Below are 15,492 nucleotides of genomic sequence, written 5' to 3'. Positions count from 1 at the left end.
CGTTGACGATTTTCTCAATCACTTTGGCGGGGAATGGTAGGAGAGAGATGGGCCGGAAGTTTTTGAGTTCGGTGGGGTCTGCTGTAGGTTTCTTTAGGAGGGCGTTGAGCTCTGCGTGTTTCCAGCTCTCCGGGAAGGTGGCGGCAGTGAGGGAGGCGTTGATGACGTCTCGGAGGTGCGGTGCGATGATGTTGTCGGCCTTGTTGTAGATGTGGTGCGGGCAGGGGTCTGATGGGGATCCGGAGTGGATCGAGTTCATGACGCGGGTGGTCTCCTTGGTGGTGGTAGGGCTCCAGGTGAGGATGGTGGTGATGTCGGTGGCGGGTTCCGGGTGGGGGTTTGCGTTGGCGGTCGGGAAGCTGTTGTATATGTCGATGATCTTGTGGTGGAAGAAGGTTGCGAGGGAGTCGCAGAGGTCCTGTGAGGGGGGAATGGGGTTGTTTTCTGCGTCCGGGTTGGAGAGCTCTTTGACGATGCCAAATAGTTCCTTGCTGTTGTGGGCGTTGTCGTCAAGTCTGTTCCGGTAGGCTGTTTTTCGTGCGGCGCGGAGGTGTTGGTGGTGTTGGCAGGTGCCGTCCTTGAGAGCTGACATGTTCTCTTCGGTCTGGTTGAGGCGCCACGCCTTCTCGCGGGCGCGGCATTCTTTCTTGGAGTTCTTGAGGTCGGGGGTGAACCAGGAGTTTTTCTTGTGGTTGTTGGTGTTAGCTTGAGTCTTCAGGGGGGCCAGGAGGTTGGCGCAGTCGGAGATCCAGCTTGTGAGGTTGTTGGCAGCTTCGTTTGGGTCGGTGGTGCTGGTGGGTTGGTTCTGGGAGAGGGTTGATGCGAGCTGTTCAGTGGTGATACGATTCCAGTGTCTTCTTGGTGGTTGCTGGGTGTGGTGAAGCACGGTGGTCTTCTTGAAGCTGAAGTGGACACAGCTGTGGTCCGACCAGGTGAGTTCGGTGGCGTGGCTGACGGTGATGTGTTTGCTGGAGGAGAAGATGGGGTCGAGCGTGTGTCCGGCGTGGTGGGTGGGTGTGTTGACTAGTTGTTTCAGTCCCAGGTTGGCGAGGTTGTCCAGTAGGGCGGTGGTGTTTTTGTCGGTGAGGTTCTCCAGGTGAAAGTTGAGGTCTCCTAGGAGGATGTAGTCGGTGGACGAGAGTGCGTGAGGGTTGACAAAGTCTGCGATGTCTTCGCTGAACTTGGCGCGGGGTCCTGGTGGTCTGTACATGAGGGTGCCTCTGAGGGTGGTCTTGGGGTCGCTGTGGATCGTGAAGTGGAGATGTTCGGCGTCGGGGAGTGAGTCGTCGGTGTGGGTCGAGATGCGGATGGAGTTTTTGTGTTCGATGGCGATGCCTCCTCCGATGCGGTTGGTGCGGTCTTTCCGGATGATTTTGTAGCCGTCGGGGATGGCTATGGCGATGTCGGGTGCCGAGGAGGGGTTCATCCAGGTCTCGGTGAGGAAGGCGATGTCCGGGTTTGTTGAGTTGATGAGGTTCCACAGTTCGATGGCGTGCCTGTGGATGGATCGGGTGTTGACCAGGATGCAGTGGAGATTGCTTCCGGGGGGGGTTGTTCTTGGCGGGAGCGGAGTGGGCCCGAAGGCAGGTGAAGCGGCAGTTGTTGCAGGTGAAGGATCCGTGGGTCCGTTTCGGGGTGGCGCGGTAGCAGCCCGGCTTGCGGCCGGGGTTGAGTTTGGTGAGCGTGGTGGAGTCGTAGGTCAGGCGGGAGGCGCGGGGACCAGGGGGTCGGGCGCTGGGCGCGGTCCAGGCGCAGACGGGCTTGCCTTAGGCGCGCCTTTGGCGCGCCAGCGGCGCGGCCTCGCAGCGGCCGCCATTTAAGGGGTAGCCGGGGAGGCGGGGTTAGCTGGGAGGCGGGAGGTGGGCGGGTAGGTGAAAAAGCGGGAAAAGCAACGGCGGGAAGCCTCGAGAATGGTGAGGAGGCCTATAAACGAAAAAGTACCGAAAAAGGTACAAAAAACGCGGAAAAAACGCGGAAAACGAGGAGAAAAGGCGGCGGAAGTACGGGGGGGACGGCGGGGACACTCGGCGAAGGCAGGCACTCGGGGTACACGGAGAGAAGGGGAGCGCGATCACACCAAGCAGGTAGCGAGGGGCACACACAGGCAAAACCAAGCAGGCAGACAGCAAAGGGCACACACTCGGGGTACACGGAGAGAGGGGAGCGCGATCACAACAAGCAGATAGCAAAGGGCACACACAGGCAAAACCAAGCGGGCAGACAGCAAAAGGGAGAAGGCACACAGGTCTGGTGGCGCTGTGAGGACGGGGGAGCGACCTACCCTGGGGTCAAGGGTCGCTACCACGGCCTCGCAGGGGGCGCCATTTAAGGGGTAGGCGAAGTTAGCTGGGAGGCGGGAGGTGGGCGGGTAGGTGAAAAAGCAGGAAAAGCAACGGCGGGAAGCCTCGAGAATGGCGAGGAGGCCTATAAACGAAAAAGTACCGAAAAAGGTACGAAAAACGGGGAAAAAATGCGGAAAACGAGGAGAAAAGGCGGCGGAAGGACGGGGGGACGGCGGGGACACTCGGCGAAGGCAGGCACTCGGGGTACACGGAGAGAAGGGGAGCGCAATCACAACAAGCAGGTTGCGAGGGGCACACACAGGCAAAACCAAGCAGGCAGACAGCAAAGGGCACACACTCTGGGTACACGGAGAGAGGGGAGCGCGATCACAACAAGCAGATAGCAAAGGGCACACACAGGCAAAACAAAGCGGGCAGACAGCAAAAGGGAGAAGGCACACAGGTCTGGTGGCGCTGTGAGGACGGGGGAGCGACCTACCCTGGGGTCAAGGGTCGCTACCACGGCCTCGCAGCGGCTGCCATTTAAGGGGTAGCCGGGGAGGCGGGGTTAGCTGGGAGGCGGGAGGTGGGCGGGTAGGTGAAAAAGCGAGAAAAGCAACGGCGGGAAGCCTCGAGAATGGCGAGGAGGCCTATAAACGAAAAAGTACCGAAAAAGGTACGAAAAACGGGGAAAGAAACGCGGAAAACGAGGAGAAAAGGCGGCGGAAGGACGGGGGGGACGGCGGGGACACTCGGCGAAGGCAGGCACTCGGGGTACACGGAGAGAAGGGGAGCGCGATCACAACAAGCAGGTAGCGAGGGGCACACACAGGCAAAACCAAGCAGGCAGACAGCAAAGGGCACACACTCGGGGTACACGGAGAGAGGGGAGCGCGATCACAACAAGCAGATAGCAAAGGGCACACACAGGCAAAACCAAGCGGGCAGACAGCAAAAGGGAGAAGGCACACAGGTCTGGTGGCGCTGTGAGGACGGGGGAGCGACCTACCCTGGCCCCAAATGATGCTTGGATCAAGACTACATATCTTCGCATTTTAAATAGTTTGTGTCAGTTGCTATAGAATTGCCCTTTTGCAGTACCCGTGAGTTTTGTTGGCTGAATCTATAGCTCTTTCCCATCTCATCTTTGTGCTTGAATTCTTTTTAAGTGATGGGCACAGTGCTTTGTGCTGTGGAGCCCAGCGCAATTACGTTAGTGTCTAGAATCGCTACAATATACCAAACCTGCTTCTATGCAGTTGCTTCCAGCTGCTCAGTGCCATGACGAGGGTTTCAGATGAATGTACTTTTCTTACACAAAAGCAAACAAGTACGTTATAGCACAATTAAGGCAAAAATTTTAAAAATGTAATGCTTCAAATGGTTATGCCTCAATAAATATTACATTCCGTGCTCAAGTCTGCTATGTTTCTGAACAGAATTATGTTTTGTTTCGGGTGTGAGAATCCTATATTATCATGCACAACACTAATCTAAAATGCACGCTGAAGGCGTAGCCCAGCAGCAGTCTCATTTGATTGACCCCTAGCTGGGACCACCTTTCAGTCTTAAGTGTACATATTCACCGCGTTTCTCATAAATCAGCAAGCAGAGGCAAAGGCTGCGGGTTTTGCCTCATAAATGAAAATGGAAACGTTCGCCAATACTGGTTTAACCCGCCTTCCTAGAGCATGCTGCATGGGTGATATTTATCTCCTCTGGTGACAGGCTTCTCAGATTCTTTAACGCATGTGACGTTTTCTGATCTGATCATTTTAGCCACGCATAGGAGATGTGTAATGCGACTTATGGGAAACCAGGTTTGTTTCTCGGGGTAAAAACCACAGACGTTTGGGGTGGTGCAGCTAAGCGGATAGATCACTATACCAAAATTATATCCAGATTTTTCACTTTGAGACTTTATTTCGCACTGTATATGTTATGTTTGGGTTCACCTACCAAGGGTGAATAAACACCAAATTTAAAAAATGCGAGACTTAAGTGTGACTCAAAGCTGTTAAATTAATTCACTAATTACTAATACTGTCGATGAAAACATTCAACTTATTTAACAGTATGGGCCATCTAGCAGTAAATGTAATTCAGCTTCAGCTATCCACTACCTATCAAGCGCGCACACTATTCTATGCACCTGCTTCAAAAAATTAAGCAAGAGCATGGCGCAATGGCAATGTCTGGCTGTGACTTCTAGAGGAAGAGCTACTTTAATAAACTATCCTCTGCACAAAAAAACCTAACAACTGTTTCGCCCTCGTTGAAACCCGACATTCAACTAAACATAAAATGCGACAGCAAAAACAAGCCTTGCAGCCAAGTTGAATCTCCGTGTTATAGGTCATTTAGATCTTTATGACCCAAAACTAATGCTTTGTGTGACTACATTGTTTACTAATTTTCTATTTAAACAAAATCTCTCGCTTCCTTAGTACGGACAACCAAATCTGCAGAGTCCAGCCCAGAGAGCAAGATTTCCTTGGCCACATTTTGACCATCTTGAATAATGCGCAAAAAAGCTAGAACGTAAGTCTTCTGGGAAAGTAGGCAATACTTCTTGTGCCATGTCCCAAATGGTAATGCAAAAGAGCTACAGCAAGAAGCATTCTGGGAAAGCCTGAAAAATATACTTTTTTTGCCCATAACATCAAACCTGCTTTACTTCCCTTAGCGTGTACCAACAAATGTACAGATGATGGATGTCATGTCAGAAAAGATGCTTGGAAATCAAACGGCTAAGTGCTGTGGAAGCAAGGATAGGGGTCACTAGTGCATCATTAAAAGGCAAAAGAGGCTTTATAGTAGTTGTGTCAGGTTGGGAGGTTTTCCATAATTAAATTGGATTTAATCTTTTATGATGCACCAAAACATCTGCAGCTCCATGAATAGCTACTGAAAGTGATGCATTTTCCTCTCTTTGAGGACTATGCAGGGAATCCAGAACCTATTCTCTTCTGGAGAGGTGTTGTGACCACTGGCACTTTATAAACCCACGTAAAGGCCTGAAGCAGTGTAATGGGGGTGAGTGTGCATGGAAGGCGACTATATGATCTCCCCTGAGAAAGGGAACACCTGGAGGCCCATAGGTCCCATTTATGGTGCTTCCAGTGCCTCTGTGAAGGCTTGTCCTTCGGCTTCAACTTACCCAAGGAGAATGAACTGGAAATGCAAAGCCCTCACTTGTGTTCTGCCACACGTAGCTTGGTCTCATTCCTTTTATCACATTAAATTGCATTAGACGGCATTTTACACAAGACCTGGAATCTTGTATTGGCTTTACAAACCAGATGTTGTGCGTTCTGTGACGGACATTTACATCAGACATGTTTAACCTGGTTTAAAGCCTGGATCTTGCAGTGGTCATTCAAAGTTTACCAAAAATTATTAAAGCAAAGCTCCTGACGTACAACAAAGGGGGAGGAAAAAAAGAACGGAATTGAGCAGGCAGGAGCAGCATCAACGTATAGCTCATTCAGTTTATGTTTGGGGCAGAAAATAGTTATACTGGAGGCAGATTGCTCCACCAACAGGTGGAAGCTTCTAGACGCCGAGCCTGGCACCTGACAGGATTCAAAACGGGAGGATTTTGCAGGTAGAAGTATCCACCAGAAAGTAATATCCCCTTGGATCATTTATTGTAACACAATGAAGACTTTTTAAATTAAATTATTTTAAGGTTATCTTTACCCATTAAACAGTGTATTAAATACCACTTAATGGAGTAATGTAATCTGCGTTCTATTGAAATGTCAATCTTTAACTTTTTTTATTTTAAAGATCATACATATTCATCTCATCGGCTGCACAATTTACATTACCTGCCTTACAATTTGTTAGTTTGACAAGGTCCAATTGTAAAGTGTTAGTTTCTTTGGAATCACAACAGAAAACCAACAATCCATCATTTCTGGAACTGTGCACTTCATTGCCAAAATGTTAGAAATAAATGTGACCCTAAAGACATGACTATGCAAATATTAAGAAAAATGTTGGCAACTATAATCTTGCTAAGTACACTGAGCAAGCAAGGTCTTATTAGCAAAGGGAGGTATATAAGAACTGCTTATATTCTTCTACTGCTTCAATTTAAAAACTAAAATGCAAGCAGTTTGCTGAAAAAGGAAAGTTTACTTTAATGGTGGATGACTCAATCACTGTCACCTACTCCCTTGATAGATTATTTTCTGCTCAATGGATAAGAGCGTGAATTGAGGAGTGAGCTGAAAAAAGTGTCCATGCATATATAGAGAGAGAACAGTATATAGAGAGAACAGTAATAAGTGAAAGATATATAACAGTCACTGGCTTCCAGAAAGGAAGGCGGGTGCATGTGCATTCACAGTACTACATGCAATAAATAGATATTAGGAGGGTAAGTGACAATCCATTAAAAGCTTGTGTGGCTTTAAATACACATGCTCTGCATGGACTGTAAAGCAGTACTCCCCTAAGCAGAAGTTAGCCAGTGAATGGTGCAGAGGTCTGAACAGAGTTCCGAGGGCAGCTTGACCAACTCTAGCTTGTTGATTATAAGAATATCCACACAATACATCTTTGTAAAAGCGTGAAGTGGAAGTTCGTATATTCCTTAGATAGGCCACCCCGTTTGTGGCTGAAATGTCTTGAGGAGAGGAAGATAGGGTTGTATCAGCTTTTGTGTCTAGATGAACTTGGCAATCCACCTGGCAATCCCCGCCTTAGAAATAGCATGGCCTTTACAAGGCTGTGAAAAGACCATAAACAGTTGTGTTGTTTGCAAAAGGATTAGGTTCAATGTAGTACATAAGAGCACGCTTGAGATTAGGAATGTGGACTGCCCTTTCAGCTACCGATTCCGGCCCTGGAAAGAAGACCGAGGGCTATTTGGTCTCCTTAAGGTGGCATGAGGAGACCACTTTGGGTAAGAAGTTTGGATCGGTTCAAATAACCACTCTAATGATGTACCTTGAACAACGGTTCCAGAAATAGGAGGGCTGCAGTTCACTAATGTCTTAGAGACATTACAGCTACCAGCAAAGGGACTTTCCAAGTGAAAAATTACAAAGGGCATGAATGCAATGAGCTAAAAGGACAGGGGAAAAATAAGTCCGAGGACCAAATTGAGGTTCAAGACACTGGATACCCTTGGTGGAGTGACATGCCTAAAGCCCTACCATTAAAGCTTCAATTACAGTCATTTTGAAAAGCAAAGCGTGTTTCCCCGGTTTTGTATATATGCACCAATGCGGCTAAATGTAGTTGGATTGATGTTCGGAAAGTAACAAATAATGTCCGGCACTGTAGGTGTGAGAGGGTTTGTATGCTGTGCAGTAGTGGACAAGCCACTTCCACTTAGCAACATAGCATGTGCGAGTTTAGTGATCTCATGGGCTACCTTGATTATGTCCATGCACTCGAGGTAAGTTAAGGTAACTAAAGTTTGGAACCTGAGGAGCCAATCACCAGGATGAGCTGTCTGGGGTCCGAGTGTTTAACTTTGCCATACTTTTGTGTGATATGGTCTGGCCTGTTAGGGAGAGTCTCATGGGGGCTAATGGAAATTTCTGCAGTGGTCAATAACCATGGTTTTGTGGCCAACGCTGGAGCCACAAGGAGGATGATGAGGAATATTTGTTTGAGCTTCCTGACCACATAATTTGTCAGTGGGAGAGAAGGAAATGCACACAAAGATCCTGGACCAATTCATCCACAGAGAATTCAACAAGGACTGGGGTGGTGGGGAAACCAGTCAGCGAAGTTTGAACGTTTTGCGCTCATGTGTGGCTAAAAGGTCTGTTTGGGGTGCCCTATCTCTGGAAGTAATGGAGTAGAACTTGAGGTTGGATTTCCCACACATTGACTTGTTGCTGCGTCCTGCTAAGCAGGTGTCTGAAGTTGTTGTCCACTCCTGGAAGATACTCTGCCAGAAGATGAACTTGGTGATGAATGGCACAGTATCATATTAGTTATGTTAGGGCTGACAGCTGAAAGGAGATTCCACTTAACTTTTGTATAGAGAAAACAACGGTCAAATTGTCCGTGCACTACTTGAGTAGGCTGAAGAAAGGATTTGAGAACTAGATGAATGGCTAACAGTCCAAATATTTGATGTGGAGACCCCTATAATCAGGTGGCAAGAGCTCCTGGACTGTCATGTTGTTGAGGTGTTCTCCCCAGCCAACTATAGGTCCGTCCATGGTGATGGTCATTTGTGGAAACGGGACCAGAAAAGGACTGCCCTGCAACAGATTGTTGCTTTTCCACCACTGTAGACAGTGATGGGTGCTGGCCTCACAGACACTAGATCTTGCAACTGACCACAGGCTTGAAAGGCATTCCTGAAGCAGAAGCAAATGTAGTATGGCATGGAGCACTATGCCAATGCATGAACCCATCATTCCAAGAAGGCGCATTAATGTGCATACTTTAATTGGACAGAGTGGCTGGAAAAGAGGGAGAAACTACTAGAATTTGTGCACCCTTTGGGGGCTAGGAAAGGCTTTGCCCACTACAGAGTTGAGTGTTGAACCTAAGAAAGGTTGCATTTGAAGTGGTTCCAAGTGTGACTTGTTGGCGTTCACGGAGGACTTGGCTGGTGCACAGCGAGATTGTGGTCTGGGTGTGAATCAGGCATTCCTGTCTGTGTGAGCTCTTGATCATTCAATCATAGAGGTGGGGGAAGATGTGACTTATTTCCTGAGGTGAGTGGCTACTACCGCTAAACACTTGGTAAAGATCACTGGTGGTGACTTCAAAGAGTAGTACCTTTAACTGGCAGTGTTGACCACTTACCATGAGGACGAGGCAGAGTTGATGAGCTGGATGGATCAGGTTGTGAAAGAAGCATCTTTCAGGTCATGTGTGGCACTAAAGTTACCTTGCTGCAGTAGGGGGCATATATACTGTAAGGTGACCATTTGGAAATGTTCTGACAAGATATATGTGTTCAGAGGACGGAGGTCAAAGATTCATCAGAGGGATCCATCCTTCTTGGGAATGAGAAATGTAGGGAGTAGGCATTGTTGTCCTGGTGATGGGGCACTGCCTCTATACTCCTTTGGAATGGCTGACCCTTCTCTAGCAGTAACAGGAGATGTTCTGGGCTGAGGGTGTGGTGTGTTGTGTTGGATGGAATGCTTAGTTAAGAAGGGGGAGGGGTAGTTGAGCTCTAGGCTGTAGTTGTGCCTAGTGATGGACAGGAAACACCAGTCTGTGGTGATCTCTTCCCAGCAGGAAAGGAACCCTTGTCAGTTTTTGGAAGGAGAGGCTCCCTTACTACCAAAACATCTGCCATGGCCCTCGGAACCAATTCCTCAGAAGGAACCTCGAATGAACCACCTGGCACCCTGTGTGTAATAACTATTGCTGCGGACAGAAGGGCTGGGTTTGGCAGTTTCTGGGTCTTTCTTTATCTTATCAAACAGTGTCAACCTGCCCCTGCCGCTCGAGCAGAAATTCCCCTCCGAAAGGCACACTGATGAAGTGCTGTTGTACTTCCGTCTTAAGGCCAGACACACGGAGCCAAGAGTGGAGCTGAAAGATGACTGAAGCCTGCATTTTAGGACAATATAGTGTCCGTTGAGGTGTGGAAAAAAACAGAATGTATTTTAAAAGCAGCCTTAAATGTATATGTTGTAGCTAGAAAAATGAGCCAACCGTCGTTCTATTAATCTAAGTGTTATTTATCTTTAGTGCACTTAACCACATTGGTACAAGGTGAAAGAGAGCTTTCAGTTATGCACGACCTCTCTATTCCAAAAATACAAGCATAAGTAGGTGCCCAGAAGCCTTGCTAGGGTGGTGGCCAGCGTTGGAGGGCTGTGGGACACTGGAGAACAGCAGCGGCTTCGGCCCAGAGGCGCCATGCTCGGCTCCAACATGAAGACATTGGTGAGTTTGGAGGGTGTCAACAGTACTCGCACTGCACGTGGTCTTGAGGCATGGTGTTGTGTGTGCGTATGCTTGAGTGGAATGTGAAGGCCGGTTACATGACTGGGTTCCATTACGTCTGTGACGTGAGGAATATACTTGTGTCAGTTGGGCATTGGTGTGTTCTTGGACGGACCTGTTCCCCGTACTCCGTTCCCAATAAAGAAGATATTTACTCACTTCAGGCTCCAGTGTATCCACCGTGCGGTAACCACTACAATTTGGCGACCAGGTGTTCAGCGGTGTACCGGCTGTGTGGGCAATTTTGTGGAGTCTACAGCCAGCACATATATCAATGTAGACGGCCCGGATGCCAGCGGACCCTTCCTTCCAGGTGATTGCCATTTTTTTTTTAAATAGAAAATCTTCAACACTTTTTTATTCGGAGTAGTTTTCGCTTATGCTCTGCGCACACAAAAACGCGCGACCGGAAACCGTTGTGCTGGCAGGCGTGCACGCGTCACCTTGACAACGGGACGTTTGACGCAAGTTTTTTTTATTACGCCGTGGTTATCTGCGTATGCGCTACACCAACAGATACTCGCGAGCGGAAACCATTGTGCTGGCTGGCGTGCACGTGTCACCTCAGCAACAGTAGCGTTGCACATAGACGCGCACGTGTTACCCTGGTTACCGAGACGTTTCCTGCTGTGTTTTTTTTTTTCTCCGTTTCAGTGTTACCTGGACAACTGGGGCGCTTTCATATGTAATTGACTTTGCTTCTTGGTAATGTGTTGCGTTTGTATTAAGTTTTTTTTTGTTGTTTTTTTTTGTCAACCAGCACTTTTATCAAGGACACGGGGAACAGGTCCGGCATCAATTAAATTAGGCATTCACTGGGATATCACTTTACCTTACTACACAGAAGTTTACAATTTCTTTGGAACCAAGCACAGGGGCAGTGCAGTATGGCACAACCAGATTTTACCATTTTTCCTCTACAAGCATTTTGGTCTGCTGGAAGTAAGTCAACTGTCAAGTGGGTGGAATGGAAGGACTATTTCCTAAATTACCTTGGTGCAATTGATGCAGAGAATAAAATGACGGCAGAACAGAAGAAAAGGATCTTACTACATTCACTGGGACCTATTGGTTGACAGACTTATAATAAAATGCCAAAATGTCCTGTGAGTCAGGATGTATGTGTTTTTGATGCAGCGATGCAGGACCTTGACAAATACTTTGCACCTAAAGTTTTCATCGGAATTGTTCGGTATAAATTTTTTCAAAGGAAACAAGAAAAAGGGGAGTCTGTGGATGTCTATGTTGTAGACTTAAAGACGTTAGCACTTGATTGCAAATGTGGTGCAATCCATGATGACCTAATAAGGGATCAATTAGTCATGCACTGCAACAACCAATCCATTCAAGAAAGATAAATGGTGATTCCTCACTTGAGGATATCTTGGCTATTGTACGGAAGGCAGAAATTTCTGGAAGGTGTGCCCTGGAGTTGAAGTCAACGAAGAAAGGCACTGATTGTGTTTATAAAGTGATGAATCGTAAACCTGTGAAGGAACAGAAAACTCCGCAAAGTGGAGATGGTGAACGAAGGTGTTACAGGTGTGATAGCAAGGGACATTTGGCATATGGTAAAACATGCCCAGCCTTAAAACTCAAGCGTAGCAAGTGTGGTATTGTGGGTCACTTTGCAAGAGTGTGCAAAAATAGAAGGAAGATAGTCAAATGCATACATGAAGGCAGTGACTAGGCTAGCGCCTTGAGACCCGCACGGGTGAGTAGCGCGCTTTATAAATGTTAATGATTTGATTTGATTTGACCAGACAGACGGTGATATTGAAGAGAAAAATGTTGAGTCCAGAGGAGCTGTAGATGAGGGGAATTTTGTTTTGAACATTACTGAGGAGAATACTAAAGGGAAACAAATGTGTGAAATGGAAATTGGCAGTGTTCCTATTACTATGTACGCAGACTCTGGCTCACCTTTCTCTATAATTAACGTAGAGGTGTGGAACAAAACTTTTGTGGACAAAATTGGCACACATTTGTTGCAGCCTGATATTCAACCTGAAAGTTATACAGGGGAAAAATGGATTTATTGGGCTTCAGATGGCTTTCATTCTCATTCAAAAACAGGTGTGCCAGAGGGAAGCTGTATGTGTCAAAAAGAGGACCATCTGTGCTTGGATGGAAGGATCAAGGACAATTTCAAATGGTTTTGGACCCCAACGGCAAGGAGAAAGTGATGGTAGTTGATGAGGGGCACTCCTTAGGTGCAGAAATGGAAAATAATTTCCCTAAAGTTTGCGGTAAACAATTGGGAAGACTAATAGGTTTTGAACATGAGATTGTATTTAAAAAAATGCTGTACCAAAAATCCACAAGGTGAGATCTGTGCCAATAATGATAAGAGATGATGTATCAAAGGAGTTGGAGAAATTGCTATTGATGGAGGTTATTGAACCGATAGATAGTTCAGAATGGATTTCACCTGTGGTAACAGCACGGCGCAGCAACGGAAAGATTTGCTTGTGCATCGACCTACGGTATTTGAACGATAACATTGTTATCGATCGCTTCCCATTACCGAAGATCACTGAAATGGTTTCCAGTCTTAAAGGCGCTTGTTGGTTTTCCACAATTGACTTATCTGCAGCTTATCATCAGATTCCACTTTCTGCAGAATCAAAGAAACTTACAGTCTTCATTACACCTTTTGGTTATTTCCAGTATAAGAGAATGCCAGTTGGACTAGCGTCAGCTGCTGCTGTTTTTCAACGTTTGATGTATAAGTTATTTGGGAAAACCAAGGGGGTGATGTGTTTTCAGGATGACATTTTAGTGTTTGGGGAAGATAGGAATGTACATGATAGAAGGTTGCAACATGTGTTGGAAGTGTTAGAAGACAAGGGCTTAACTGTGGAATTGAGCAAGTGCAGATTTGCTGAGAGAAGTGTGGAGTATTTGGGACATGAGATCAGTGGAGAGGGAGTAAAACCTAAAGCGTCGTTGGTTGACGCTATTGTTAATGCACCTACTCCTATAACCAAGGATGATATAAGATCATTCTTAGGAATGGTGGAATTTTGCGTGAAATTTATCTCTAATTTCGCCGAGAAGGTTCACAACTTGAGACTTCTACTCAGAAGGAATACTCGGTTTGTTAGGAATGATGTATGTGAACGAGAGTTTGTAAAAACTAAAAAGGAGCTAAGCAGAGTACCTAATTTAGGAAGCTTTGACCCGGCATTCGACACCTTTGTAACTACTGATGCTAGCAACAAAGGACTGGGTGCAGTTTTATCTCAAGGAGACAAAAGTGAAAGGGACAGGATAATTTTGTTTGCTTCTAGATCTTTATCGCCACCTGAGGAAAAGTATTCTGTGACTGAAAAAGAGGCCTTAGCTTGTGCTTGGGCATTGGAGCATTTCTGTGCGTTTGTATGGGGTAAAAACATAACGATTCAATGTGATCATAAACCTTTGATCAAGCTACTAACCTGCTAAGGTAGTGTATTGGCATCAGCAAGGATGCTGAGGTTATCTATGTGCATGAAGGATTTTACATACCGCATGGTGTATGTACCTGGCAAGAACAATTTAATGGCTGATTGCTTGTCCAGATTGCCAAGTCCATTAGAAAAGTGTGTGGATGATCTGTGGAGTGAATTCAATATTGCTCTTGTATATGATTCTGGTAAACCTGCTCTGAATAAAGATTTTTGGGGAAAGGAGATGGAAGATGATGCTGTTTTACAATCTGTTTTAAAGTATGTTTTAGAAGGGTGGCCTAGGAAGGACCAGCTGACTGAATCTTGTAAGTACTTTTGGGAAGTTAGATCTGAACTTTCAGTGGTTAAGGATGTTATTTTGAGGGGAGATAAAATTGTTCCTCCATGTGGTGTGCGGGAGGCGATTTTGGAACTATGTCACGAAGGCCATTTTGGCATGGTCAGGACCAAGTCTGTAGTAAAGGACTTATTTTGGTGGCCGGGCGTGGACAAAGCTATGGAAAGGTTGGTTAGATCCTGTAGGGTGTGTTCTACGGCTGATAAAAGCTTATGTACCCTGAGACTACCTATGGAGCAAATGCTGTTACCCAAGCAACCATGGGAATGTGTTGCTGTGGACTTGTTTGGTCCGGTAGGAGATGCACAGGAGTATGTAATTGTACTAATTGACTTGTATTCTAAATGGCCGGAAGTAGGAATAGTAGGAAGGGCTGGCACTACTTCAGTTTTGGAATTCCTGGACAAAACGTTTGTCTGAAGGCATTCCAGCGCACTTGAGTGACAATGGTGTGCAATTTGTTTCGGGTGCTGCAAAGAAGTATTTTGAGAGAGTGGGGATTAAGCATATAATCCCATTGGAAATGGCACAGTAGAAATGTTTAATAGACTCATCAAGAGTGTTAATCAAGGAGCTTTGGGAAAGTGTGAGGACTGGCATACTGCTGTTTTCAAGGCGGTGTGGGCATGTAGAATCACAGTGAACGGTGCAACGGGATTAGGTACTTTTGTTATTATTAGAGGAAGGAGTCCTAGGAGTAAACATAACCCTGCTTGGTTGGTGAATACTGGAATTAAGCAATGGTCCACGGAGTCGGTAAGGGATTGTTTGGACAAATCACAAGCGAAAATCAAGTCCTATTATGATAAGCTTCATAGTGTGGAGCCTGTCAAGGTTAAGGTGGCCGATTGGGTCCATGTTAAGAAGCCTTATAAGGTTAGGAAAGGTGAAAGTCAGTATTTTTTAACCAGAGCAGGTGACAGAAGTGCTGCATAATGCTCTTAAATTGAGTGATGGTAGGGTTTGGAATCTCAAACGTGTTGCTCTACTACACAGTGGGCAGAATCTTACTGGTAGTGACATGGATATGGATGGAAATATGAATGTGAGAGAAGCTTCTGATTGGTTAGAGGATGAGGTGAGACATTGCGTGTATGTTGAGGATGGTTCTCCTGTTTCTCATAATCTTGACCGGATGGATGTTGTTGGTGATCGTGAGGTTGGTGTGATTGAGTGTGAAGACCATACAGGAGATGAGAGGCAAGTATCAGATCCTGTAATGGATCCTTCAGGTGGTGTGTTGCGTGAAGGAGGAAGGAAGGTGATACCACCATGTTGGTTGAAAGATTTTGTGTTGGGATACATAGCAGATATTCAGGATATCTAGAGGGTGGTTGGATTGTATTTATTTCGTTTGTACTTATGTTGCGTTAAGACTGTGTGTTTGTTTTTAGTTAGGATGAAGGGGGAAGATATTTTGTGTGTGCTTATGCTTGAGTGGAATGTGGAGGCCGGTGACATGACTGGGCGTCTGTGA

General features: G+C 46.4%; 1 protein-coding gene across 2 annotated transcripts in view; it reads right to left on the bottom strand.

Annotated features, from left to right (window-relative positions):
- The window catches only part of RAP1A (RAP1A, member of RAS oncogene family), a 279,386-nt gene that overhangs the window by 46,809 nt on the left and 217,085 nt on the right, over positions 1–15,492 (bottom strand). The gene's annotated exons all lie outside the window — the stretch shown is intronic.

The sequence above is a fragment of the Pleurodeles waltl genome, chromosome 6 (genome assembly GCF_031143425.1).
Source record: "Pleurodeles waltl isolate 20211129_DDA chromosome 6, aPleWal1.hap1.20221129, whole genome shotgun sequence".
NCBI classification, from domain to species: Eukaryota; Metazoa; Chordata; class Amphibia; order Caudata; family Salamandridae; genus Pleurodeles; species Pleurodeles waltl.
Note: the sequence above shows the minus strand (reverse complement) of the source record. Positions and strands in the feature narration are given on the sequence as shown.